Source organism: Arachis ipaensis, chromosome B7 (genome assembly GCF_059453495.1).
Source record: "Arachis ipaensis isolate K30076 ecotype BB chromosome B7, ASM5945349v1, whole genome shotgun sequence".
Classification (NCBI taxonomy): Eukaryota; Viridiplantae; Streptophyta; class Magnoliopsida; order Fabales; family Fabaceae; genus Arachis; species Arachis ipaensis.
The window spans coordinates 72,711,667-72,720,350 of record NC_142442.1 but is presented as its reverse complement, the minus strand read 5'-3'; the positions used below and the strand labels follow the sequence as shown (position 1 = coordinate 72,720,350).

At 36.6% G+C, this 8,684-nt stretch overlaps 1 non-coding gene across 1 annotated transcript; it reads left to right on the top strand.

The window, feature by feature from the left end:
• The first annotated feature begins 1,509 nt into the window (after positions 1 to 1,509).
• LOC148552981 (small nucleolar RNA R71) lies at positions 1,510 to 1,617 on the top strand. Its single transcript, XR_015893080.1, has one exon. It is a non-coding gene; the product is annotated as a small nucleolar RNA R71 (small nucleolar RNA).
• The last annotated feature ends 7,067 nt before the right edge of the window (positions 1,618 to 8,684 follow it).

Here is an 8,684-nt window from a genome sequence, read left to right as displayed (position 1 = left end):
TGGATGCAGAGAGAGATCCTTGAGTTGTAAACACAAGGTTGTCCTCATTCAATTGAAGGATTAATTCTCCTCTGTCCACATCAATCACAGCTCTTGCTGTGGCTAGGAAAGGTCTTCCTAGGATGATGGATTCATCCTCTTCCTTTCCAGTATCTAAGACTATGAAATCAACAGGGATGTAAAGGCCTTCAACCTTTACTAACACGTCCTCTACTTGTCCATAAGCCTGTTTTCTTGAATTATCTGCCATCTCTAATGAGATTTTAGCAGCTTGCACCCCATAGATTCCTAGTTTCTCTATTACAGAGAGTGGCATGAGGTTTATTCCTGAACCAAGGTCACACAGAGCCTTAATGATCATGGTGCCTATGGTACAAGGTATTATGAACTTTCCAGGATCCTATTCCTTCTGAGGCAATGTCAGTTGATCCAGATCACTTAGTTCATTGGTGAACAAGGGAGGTTCATCTTCCCAAGTCTCAATACCAAATAATTTGGCATTCAGCTTCATGATTGCACCAAGAAACTTGGCATTTTGCTCTTCAGTAACATCCTCATTCCTTCAGAAGAGGAATACTCATCAGAGCTCATGAAGGGCATAAGGAGGTTCAATGGAATCTCTATGGTCTCTAGATGAGCCTCAAAGTCCTTTGGTTCCTCAGAGGGAAGCTCCTTATTGATCACTGGACGTCCCAGGAGGTCTTCCTCCTTGGGATTCACGTCCTCTCCTTCCCTTACAGGTTCGGCCATTTTGGTAATATCAATGGCCTTGCACTCTCTCTTTGGATTTTCTTCTGTATTTCTTGGGAGAGTACTGGGAGGGATTTCAGTGATCTTCTTACTCAGCTGGCCCACTTGTGCTTCCAAATTTCTAATGGAAGACCTTGTTTCATTCATGAAACTCACAGTGGCCTTAGATAGATCAGAGATTAAGTTTGCTAAGCTAGATGGATTCTGCTCAGAATTCTCTGTCTGTTGCTGAGTGGATGATGGAAAAGGCTTGCTATTGCTAAACCTGTTTTTTCCACCATTATTAAAGCCTTGTTGAGGCTTTTGATCCTTCCATGAGAAATTTGGATGATTTCTCCATGATGAGTTATAGGTGTTTCCATAAGGTTCACCTAAGTAATTCACCTCTGCTATTGCAGGGTTCTCAGGATCATAAGCTTCTTCTTCAGAAGATGCCTCTTGAGTACTGTTGGATGCAGCTTGCATTCCATTCAGACTCTGAGAAATCATATTGACTTGCTGAGTCAATATTTTGTTCTGAGCCAATATGGCATTCAGAGTATCAACTTCAAGAACTCCCTTCTTCATAGGCGTCCCATTACTCACAGGATTTCTCTCAGAAGTGTACATGAACTGGTTATTAGCAACCATGTCAATGAGTTCTTGAGCTTCTGCAGGCGTTTTCTTTAGGTGAATGGATCCACTTGCAGAAGTGTCCAATGACATCTTTGATAGCTCAGATAAACCATCATAGAATATATCCAGGATGGTCCATTCTGAAAGCATGTCAGAAGGACACTTTTTGGTCAACTGTTTGTATCTTTCCCAAGCTTCATAGAGGGATTCACCATCTTTTTGTTTGAAGGTTTGGACATCCACTCTAAGCTTGCTCAGCTTTTGAGGAGGAAAGAACTTGGCTAAGAAAGCCGTGACCAGCTTATCCCAAGAGTTCAGGCTATCTTTAGGTTGAGAGTCCAACCATATTCTAGCTCTGTCTCTTACAGCAAATGGGAAAAGCATGAGCCTGTAGACTTCAGGATCTACTCCATTAGTCTTAACAGTATCACAGATCTGCAAGAATTCAATTAAGAACTGAAAAGGATCTTCAGATGGAAGTCCATGAAACTTGCAGTTCTGCTGCATCAGAGAAACTAGCTGAGGTTTCAGCTCAAAATTGTTTGCTCCAATGGTAGGAATGGAGATGCTTCTTCCATGTAAATTGGAATTTGGTGCAGTAAAGTCACCAAGCATTCTCCTTGCATTATTATTATTTTCGGCTGCCATCTCCTCTTCTTGTTCGAAAATTTCTGAAAGGTTATCTCTGGATTGTTGTAATTTAGCTTCTCTTAGTTTCCTTTTTAGAGTCCTTTCAGGTTCTGGATCTGCTTCAACAAGAATGTTCTTGTCCTTGCTCCTACTCATATGAAAAAGAGAGAACATAAAATAATAATAATAGGGGTCCTTTTTACCACAGTATAGAGGTCACAGTGTGAGTTAGAAGAAAAAAATAAGAAGAAATTCGAACACAGATGGAAGAGGGGGTTCGAATTTGGGTGAGATGAAGTGTTAGTAGATGAATAAATAAATAGAATGAGATGAGAGAGATGGAGAATTTTCAAAAATAATTTTTGAAAAAGAGTTAGTAATTTTCGAAAATAGTTTTTGAAAAATGTTAGTAATTTTTTTTCAAAAATTTTAAAATCAAAAATTGAAATAATTAGTTAATTAAAAAGAAATTTTTGAAAAAAGGGGGAAGATATTTTCGAAAATTAGAGAGAGAGAGAGAGTTAGTTAGGTAGTTTTGAAAAAGATAAGAAACAAACAAAAAGTTAGTTAGTTAGTTGAAACAAATTTTGAAAATCAATTTTTGAACAGATAAGAAGATAAGAAGTTAGAGAAGATATTTTTGAAAAGATATGATTTGAAATTAGTTTTGAAAAAGATTTGATTTTTAAAATCTCAATTAATGACTTGATTCACAAGAAATCACAAGATATGATTCTAGAACTTAAAGTTTGAATCTTTCTTAACAAGTAAGTAACAAACTTGAAATTTTTGAATCAAAACATTAATTGATTATGTTATTTTCGAAAATTTGATATAAAAATAAGAAAAAGATTTTTGAAAAATATTTTTGGAACTTTTGAAAATAACTAAGAAATTTGAAAAAGATTTGATTTTTGAAAAAGATTTTGAAAAAGATGAGATTTTTAAATTGAAAATTTGATTTGACTCATAAAAACAACTAGATTTTAAAAATTTTTGAAAGAGTCAAATCTAATTTTCGAAATTTTGAGAGAGAAAAAGGGAAAGATATTTTTTTGATTTTTGAATTTTTAATGATGAGAGAGAAAAACAAGAAAAATGATGCAATGCATGAAAGTTATGGATCAAAACAATGAATGCATGCAAGAATGCTATGAATGTCAAGATGAACACCAAGAACACTTTGAATGTCAAGATGAACACCAAGAACATATTTTTGAAAAATTTTTAATGCAAGGAAAACATGCAAGACACCAAACTTAGAATTCTTTAATGCTTAGACACTAAGAATTCAAGAATGCATATGAAAAACAAGAAAAGACACAAAACATGCAAATGCAAAGATCAAACAAGAAGACTTACCAAGAACAACTTGAAGATCATGAAGAACATTATGAATGCATGAGAATTTTCGAAAAATGCAAGATGCACATGAAATTGACACCAAACTTATAACATGACTCAAGACTCAAACAAGAAACACAAAAAATATTTTTTTTTTTATGATTTTATAATTTTTTTTGTATTTTCTTTTAATTTTTTCGAAAATCATTTTGAAAAAGAAAAATAAGGATTCCAAAATTTTTAATATGAATTCCAGGAATCTTATGCTCTTTAGTCTAAAGCTCCAATCAAAGGGTCAGGCATGGCTTAATAGCCAGCCAAGCTTTAGTATGTAACTCAGACATGACACGCCTAACATGCCCTACAGTCGTGGCTTTACAGCCAGCCAGGCTTCAACATGCTTTATGAAACACTAGAATTCATTCTTAAAAATTCTGAACAAAAATATATTTTTGAAAACATTTTTAATAATTTTTTTTTCGAAAACAAAGGAGAAATTTTTGAAAGATTTTTTTGAAAAAATTTTGAAAACTTTTTGAAAAGAAAACGAAAAGAAAGTTACCCAATCTGAGCAACAAGATGAACGGTCAGTTGTCCAAACTCGAACAATCCCCGGCAACGGCGCCAAAAACTTGGTGCACAGAAATTGTGATTATACTTTGATTATGTAAAATTCATCGCTCTTTCTTTCCCTGGTAATGGCGCCAAAAACATGATGCCAATACCATGGTTCACAACTTTGCACAACTAACCAGCAAGTGCACTAGGTCGTCCAAGTAATACCTTACGTGAGTAAGGGTCGAATCCCACAGAGATTGTTGGTATGAAGCAAGCTATGGTCACCTTGTAAATCTCAGTCAGGCAGATATAAAATAGTAATGGGGTTTTCGAAAATAATTAATAAAACAGGGATAGAAATACTTATGTAAATCATTGGTGAGAATTTCAGATAAGCGAATAGAGATGCTTTCGTTCCTCTGAACCTCTGCTTTCTTGCTATCTTCACCCAATCAGTCTTACTCCTTTCCATGGCTGGCTTTATGTGATGCATCACCATTGTCAATGGCTACTTTCGGTCTTCTCTCGGGAAAATGATCCAAATGCCCTGTCACGGCACGGCTAATCGTCTGGAGGCATCACCCTTGTCAATGGTTTACATCCTATCCTCTCAGTGAAAATGGTCAACGCACCCTGTCACGGCACGGCTATTCATCTGTCGGTTCTCGATCATGCTGGAATAGGATTTACTATCCTTATGCGTCTGTCATTACGCCCAGCAATCGCGAGTTTGAAGCTCGTCACAGTCATTCAATCATTGAATCCTACTCGGAATACCATAGACAAGGTTTAGACTTTCCGGATTCTCTTGAATGCCGCCATCATTCTAGCTTACACCACGAAGATTCTGATTAAGAGATCTAAGAGATACTCATTCAATCTAATGTAGAACGGAAGTGGTTGTCAGGCACGCGTTCACAGGGAATGATGATGATTGTCACGTTCATCACATTCAGGTTGAAGTGCGAATAAATATCTTAGAAGCGAAATAAGATGAATTAAATAGAAAACAGTAGTACTTTGCATTAATCTTTGAGGAACAGCAAAGCTCCACACCTTAATCTATGGAGTGTAGAAACTCTACCGTTAAAATTACATAAGTGAAAGGTCCAGGCTTGGCCGAATGGCCAGCCCCTCTGATCTAAGAACCAGGCGTCCAAAGATGTTCAAAGATGATCAAAAGATTCAAAGATAATCCAAAGATGTCTAATACAATAGTAAAAGGTCCTATTTATAATAAACTAGCTACTAGGGTTTACAGAAGTAAGTAATTGATGCATAAATCCACTTCCGGGGCCCACTTGGTGTGTTCTTGGGCTGAGCTTGAGTGTTACACGTGTAGAGGTCATTCTTGGAGTTGAACGCCAGCTTTTGTGCCAGTTTGGGCGTTGAACTCCACTTTGCAGCTTGTTTCTGGCGTTGGACGCCAGAATTGGGCAGAGAAATATGGACTATTATACATTTCTGGAAAGCTCTAGATGTCTACTTTCCAACGCAATTGGAAGCGTGCCATTATGAGTTCTATAGCTCTAGAAAATCTATTTTGAGTGCAGGGAGGTCAGAATCCAACAGCATCAGCAGTCCTTCTTCAACCTCTGAATCTGATTTTTGCTCAAGTCCCTCAATTTCAGCCAGAAAATACCTGAAATCACAGAAAAACACACAAACTCATAGTAAAGTCTAGAAATGTGAATTTAACATAAAAACTAATGAAAACATCCCTAAAAGTAACTAGATCCTACTAAAAACATACTAAAAACAATGCCAAAAAGCGTATAAATTATCCGCTCATCACAAGTGCATCAAAGTAATATACAAGATGATCTTAATACACTAAGTGTGCTAATAATACTCAGAATCATAACTTCACTTAGTGTTATCTCTTTCATCACATTTACCTTATATATTAGCTATAATTTCACGTATGCTTGAGATTTTACTTCATGCAGAGATATTTCATACTATTACTTATTTATTAGAAAAATTTGTATGAAAACTTAACTAAAATCTACTAAAATAATAACTAAAAATGGGCAATGATGCATCACAACACCAAACTTAAACCTTGCTTGTCCCCATGCAAGAAAAGAACTATACACAAAGAATTCTCTTTATGGGAAATGGGCTGAAGAATTGCTTATGATGCCTTAGTGAGTGAAGTGACTAAGTGATAATAGGGTGAACTCTAATTGTATGCTTATGCAAGGATTCCAGTGTTCATTATTCCTTACACTGTGGAAGTCTTAGATCTTAGGAGTTTCATTCAGATGGTATTATGGAATTCTCTTTATAGATTATCACCTTGAAGCATCACTTATTTATCTTGGCCTCGACTCTAGGTGTCATGTCTTAAAGCGACCTTTTGTGATAAGCTTTCAATCAATACTTCCAACCTAGTTGGGTTAAGGTATTAGATGTTGAAGCACTGATGAGCGGATAATTTATACGCTTTTTGTCATTATTTTTAGTTTGTTTTTAGTAGGATCTAGTTACTTTTAGGGATATTTTCATTAGTTTTTATGTTAAATTCACATTTCTAGACTTCACTATGAGTTTGTGTGTTTTTCTGTGATTTTAGGTATTTTCTGGCTGAAATTGAGGGACTTGAGCAAAAATCAGATTCAGAGGTAGAAGAAGGACTGCTGATGCTGTTGGATTCTGACCTCCCTGCACTCAAAGTAGATTTTCTGGAGCTACAAAACTCAAAATGGCGCGCTTCCAATTGCGTTGGAAAGTAGACATCCAGGGCTTTCCCGCAATATATAATAGTCCATACTTTGGCCGAGTTTAGACGATGTAAAAGGGCGTTGAACGCCAGTTCTATGCTGCTGTCTGGAGTTAAACGCCAGAAACACGTCACAAACCAGAGTTGAACGCCAGAAACACGTTACAACCTGGCGTTCAACTCCAGAAAGAGCCTCTGCACGTGTAACATTCAAGATCAGCCCAAGCACACACCAAGTGGACCCCGGAAGTGGATTTATGCATCAATTACTTACTTCTGTAAACCCTAGTGACTAGTTTAGTATAAATAGGACTTTTTACTATTGTTTGGACATCTTTGGAAGATCCTGGGTTGTATTTTTGATCCTGTGATCACGTTTTGGGGGCTGGCCTCTCGGCCATACCTGAACCTTTCACTTATGTATTTTCAACGGTAGAGTTTCTACACTCCATAGATTAAGGTGTGGAGCTCTGCTGTTCCTCATGAATTAATGCAAAGTACTACTGTTTTTCTATTCAATTCAAATTATTCCGCTTCTAAGATATTCATTCGTACTTCAATATAAATGTGATGAACGTGACAATCATCATCATTCCCCCACGAACGCGTGCCTGACAACCACTTCCGTTCCACCTTAGATTGGATGATTATCTCGTGGATCTCTTAATCAGAATCTTCGTGGTATAAGCTAGATTGATGGCGGCATTCATGAGAATTCGGAAAGTCTAAACCTTGTCTGTGGTATTCTGAGTAGGATTCTGGGATTGAATGACTGTGACGAGCTTCAAACTCGCGAGTGTTGGGCGTAGTGACAGACGCAAAAGGAGGGTGAATCCTATTCCAGTATGATCGAGAACCTCAGATGATTAGCCGTGCTGTGACAGAGCATTTGGACCATTTTCACAAGAGGATAGGATGCAGCCATTGACCACAGTGATGCCTCCAGATGATTAGCCATGCAGTGACAGCGCATCGGACCATTTTCACAGAAAGGATGAAAAGTAGCCATTGACAATGGTGATGTCCTTACATAAAGCCATCCATAGAAAGGAGTAGGACTGATTGGATGAAGACAGCATGAAAGCAGAAGTTCAGGGGGACGAAAGCATCTCTATACCTTTATCTGAAATTCTCACCAATGATATACATAAGTATTTCTATCTTTATTTTCTGTCTATTTATTATCTATTTTCGAAAACTCCATAACTATTTGATATCCGCCTGACTGAGATTTACAAGGTGACCATAGCTTGCTTCATACCAACAATCTCCGTGGGATCGACCCTTACTCACGTAAGGTTTATTACTTGGACGACCCAGTGCACTTGCTGGTTAGTTGTATCGAAGTTGTGAATGAAAAACGATTTATTAAGACGTGCATACAGAGTTTTTGGCGCCGTTGCCTGAGATCACAATTTCGTGCACCAAGTTTTTGGCGCCGTTACCGGGGATTGTTCGAGTTTGGACAATTGACGGTTCATCATGTTGCTCAGATTGGGTAATTTTCTTCTTATTTTATTTTCAAAAAGTTTTCAAAAATTTTTTTCAAAAATTTTTCAAAAATTTCTCCTTTGTTTTCAAAAAAAAATTTTAAAATAAATGTTTTCAAAAATATATTTTTCTTCAGAATTTTTAAGAATGAAGTCTAGTGTTTCATGATGATTTGTTGAATCCTGGCTGGCTGTAAGCCATGTCTAATCTTTTGGACTGGGTTTTCAACTTATCATCACAAGAGCTTGTTGATCTTCACACACTTAGTTGCTCTATACATGGAAAGTATCAATATCTTCTAAAGCTTGGCTGGCTAGTAAGCCATGCCTAACCCTCAGATTGGAGCTTTAGACTAAGAGTACAAGATTCCTGGAATTCATATTAAAAATTTTTGAAATCCTTATTTTCTTTTTCAAAAAATTTTCGAAAGAAAAAAAAAATCCAAAAAAAAAAATAGAAAATCATAAAAATCAAAAAATTATTTCATGTTTCTTGTTTGAGTCTTGAGTCAGATTTTAAGTTTGGTGTCAATTGCATGTTCATCTTGCATTTTTCGAAAAAAATTCATGCA